The sequence below is a fragment of the Lutra lutra genome, chromosome X (genome assembly GCF_902655055.1).
Source record: "Lutra lutra chromosome X, mLutLut1.2, whole genome shotgun sequence".
NCBI lineage: Eukaryota > Metazoa > Chordata > Mammalia > Carnivora > Mustelidae > Lutra > Lutra lutra.
In genome coordinates this window covers 48,730,523-48,734,841 of record NC_062296.1, presented here as the reverse complement: position 1 = coordinate 48,734,841, position 4,319 = coordinate 48,730,523, and positions in this window count along the sequence as shown.

The following is a 4,319-nucleotide window of genomic DNA, read 5'->3' as shown; positions in this document are numbered from 1 at the left end:
ACCACAAACAAGGCAGCAAATACTGGGGATACAGTTTTGAATGGGATAAATGTAATCCCTGCTCTCGTGGAGATCAGCCTACTGCTCCCTTATCTCTCAGCCCTTGTCTGTCTTTTAACTTCTTCACCAGTTAGTTCAGCTCTAGCATTTTGACCACTCTCTTGCAAACATCCTCAACTACTTTTGTTCTGTTGTCCTTCCACCCCTCTGCCAGACACAACCCCACCTGGATCAATCCAATTGTCCACAGTCTCTTCTCCTACATCCAGGCTGCTGGAGAAGACACTGGTTCTCCTACTGAAAAGGGGCCTGCAGCTCTACTCAAAAAAAAAAAAAAAAATCCTTCTCTGGTTCCATGGTCATCCTTCTTTCCTATTCATCACAACTTCAAACCTCCATTCTCTTCAGACTCAAAGCCCTCCACTAGCACCTCCCCCCTGTTACTTCTCTGGGAGATGACTTCTCAGCAGAAGTAGAAACCATCATACAGGAAGTCCATTACGGTCCTAACAGCAAATCCACTATCCCATCTGTACGTGCGTGCTTCCTTATCCCCTCTCTATCTCCAACTTCTCCTTTCCAATGAACATTTATTCAACAAATACTAATTAAGCACCTATTGTGTGACAGGCACTGTGTTAGGAGCTCAGACTATAATGGTGAGCAAAACAGTCAAGGCTCCTGACTTTCAGGTGCATACATTCCAACGTGAGGGAACAGATAACGTGTTAATAAACTAACAAGATCATTTTAGGTTATTGAGGAAATACAGTCAAATGTTATGATAGAAAGTGATATGAGAGAACTATTTTGAATATGGTGGTCCAGGAAGGCATTTGTCAGGAGGTGACTTTTGAGCTGAGGGGAATGAAGTTATGTTTTGAACACATTAAGTTTGAGATTCCTACTAGTCATAGAGCTGGAAATATCAAGTAAGTAATAGGTTATACCTGGAGCTAAGGCGAGAGGTCAGAGCTAGATATATAGATCTAAGAGCCATAAGCATATAGGCGTGTTTTATGCCTTGGTGCCAAATAAGCTCACCTAGGGAGAGAGTGTAGATAGAGGAGAGAAATGAGGCAGAGACGTAGGGCCCTCCAAAACTTGGAAGCTGGGTAGAAAAGGGAGTCAGCAAAGAAAATTGAGATAGAGCAGAAGGAGAACACCTAGAGAATGTGGCATCATGAAAGTAAACAAGAAAGGTTTTCCAAGAAGGGAGGAGTGATCAACTGTGTCAGGTGCTGCTGAGAGATCAAGTAATACGAGGACTGACATGTAACCACTGGGCTGTCGGATGGGTGAGGAGGGTAGTTTCAGCAGAGCTGCAAAATGGAACCTCAACTGGAGCTAGTTGGATAGAGAATGGGAAGAGAGGGAGTGAAAAGAATGACGACCGACCAGCCTTTGGAGATTTTTTGCTGTGAAGGAAGGCAAAGCAATAGGAGCATTATTTGGTGGGAGAGACAAAGTGGAAAGAGTATTTTTGAGGATGAGAGAGATGGGTGCTCATTGGTATACCGATGGAAATCATCTGAGAGCAAGGAACTATTGATGAAGCAGAAGCCCTTGAAAAGATAAGAGATGGGGGCTCCTGGGTGGCTCAGTCATTAAGCATCTGTCTTCGACTCAGGTCATGATCCCCAGGTCCTGGGATCGAGCCCAGAGTAGGGCACCCTGCTAAGTGGGGAATCTGCTTCTCCCTCTCCAGCTGCCCCTCTCTCTGCTCATGTTCTCTCTCTCTCTTTCTCTCTCTCTCTCTCTCTTCAAATTTTTTTTTAAAGATTTTTATTTATTTGACAGATCACAAGCAGGCAGAGAGGCAGGCAGAGAGAGAGAGAGGAGGAGGCAGGCTCCCTGCTGAGCAGAGAGCCCGACGTGAGGCTCCATCCCAGGACCCCGGGACCATGACCCGAGCCCAAGGCAGAGGCTTTAACCACTGAGCCACCCAGGCGCCCCTCTCTCTCTTCAAATTAAAAAAAAAAAGTGAGAGGGGCGCCTGGGTGGCTCAGTGAATTAAAGCCTCTGCCTTCGGCTCAGGTCATGATCCCAGGGTCCTGGGATCGAGCCCCGCATCGGGCTCTCTGCTCTGCGGAAAGCCTGCTTCCTCCTCTGTCTCTGCCTGCCTCTCTGCCTACTTGTGATCTCTGTCTGTCAAATAAATAAATCAAATCTTTTTTTTTTTTAAAGTGAGTTAGTAATATCCTGAACATAGGAGGAAGGGTTGGATGACTTTTTATAGGTGTAAGGGACATTTTCTCCATAGAAACAGGACAGAAGGCAGAGTGTTTGGGGCACAGAAGCAAGTATAGGACTGCTGCAGATGTTGGAGCCTGGGAAAGTTCATTTCTGGCTGCTTCCAATTTCTCAGCGAAATAGGAAGCAAAGTCACCAGCTGAGATGGTACAGACTTCTTGGGAGAGGAGGTCTCTTTCTCTCTCTGGAAATAATGAGGCAATGTGGAGGTCCATGAGGTGTCCCAGGGGATTCTTTTCTCCTAACTACTTCTGGTTAGAACAAAAACAGATCCACATCTTTCCATCTGAAAAATCACTCTTCCTGGACCTCACATCCCTTTCCAGCTACCGTCCAGTACCTCATCATCTCCTCTCTTTAAGACTAACATCATACCTCGAGCCCAGGTGGCTCAGCTGTTAAGCCTCTGCCTTGGCTCAGGTCACGATCTCGAGGTCCTGGGATCGAGCCCTGCATCAGGCTCCCTGCTCAGCAGGGAGTCTGCTTCTCCCTCTCCCACTTCCCCTGCTTGTGTTCCCTCTCTCGCTGTGTCTATCTCTAATAAAGAAATAAAATCTTAAAAATAAAGACTAACACCATAAAGTAATTGTCAGCACTGACCACATGCCTCTCACCACTTTCTCTGATCTGATGTCTGCCTCCATCGCTATAGTAGGTCCACTGTCCTGAGAACCACCAAAAATCTCTGTGTCAAAAATATCCAGTGAGGCTTTTGATCCTTCTCTTGTATCGTTGAAGCACTTGGTACTATTGACCACTGCCTCCTTCCCCCAAAGCCTCTTCTTTTGACCTCCTTGACACCACACTCTTCCGGGCTCCCCTCTCACTTATCTGACCACTCCTTCACAATTTCCTTTGCTTTGCCCTCCCCTCTTCCTTTAAGCACTGGACTCCTCAGGCCTGTGTTCTAGGCCTTCTCTCCTTTTCCTTTGCAAGCTTTCCTTGTCGTGTCATCCACTTCTACTGCTCCTCTCCCTGTTTCCTACCTAACTGAATCGTATCACCACCCACTCATTTGGCACAAACCAGAGGCCTGGGCATCTCTCCAGATGTCTCCTTCTCTGCAACATCCAATACGCTCTGCAGATTCTGCCATGTAAATTTCTCTTGTATCCCTTTATGCTTTGTTTGACTTGTTGCCGTAGGAGCTCAGTAAATTTGAGAACCCTATCATCCTATTTCATTTATTTCACATGATAAAAAAAGGAGCCTCATACCATACTAAGAAATCATTTCCAGGTAGATAAAAATCTAAATATGAACAGCAAAGATATAAGACTTTTGGAAGATAATATAGGAGAATATCCTCATGACCTCAGAGCAGAGAAAGATTTCTTAAACAGGACACAAAACCACTAACTATAAAGGAAAAGTGTTAAAATTCAGCTCCTTTAAAACTAGGAGACCATTTAAAGAGTGAAAAGGCTAGCCACAACAAAGGAAAAGATATTTGCCATGCACATAACCAACACAGAACTAGTATTCAGAATCCACAAAGAACTCCTACAAGTTATAAAAAAAAAAAAAGACAGTGAACCCAATAAAAAATGGGCAAGAGACTTACATGGGTTCGTGGTAAAAGAAGAAATCCAAATATCCAAAAACCATGGAATGATGCTTAGTCCCATCTATCAACAGGGACATGAGGAATGAGGGAGGATGGATTACAAAGGGGCAGAGGGAAACTTTCGGGTGTGATGGGTATGTTCATCATCTCAGTTCCTGGTTTTACAGAGTTGTCACTCTAAATATGTGCAGTTTGTTGTATATCAATTATAGCTCAACAAAGCTGCAATGCGCACACAAACATGATGACATACCATTTCGTACCCCCAGACTGGCAAAACATTTTTAAGCCTGGCAGTAACTAGTGTTGAGGAAGACATGAAGGAACAGAAACTGATAGGATGCCGATGGCCATCTAAATTGATTTCAACCACTTCGGAAAACAGTTTGTGTTTATCTATTAAAGCTGAAGATACACATTTCCCAGTACCCAGCAATTCCACTCCTAGCTATTTAACCTAGACAGATGTGTACATCTTTTCCAAAAGAGATATAGGAGA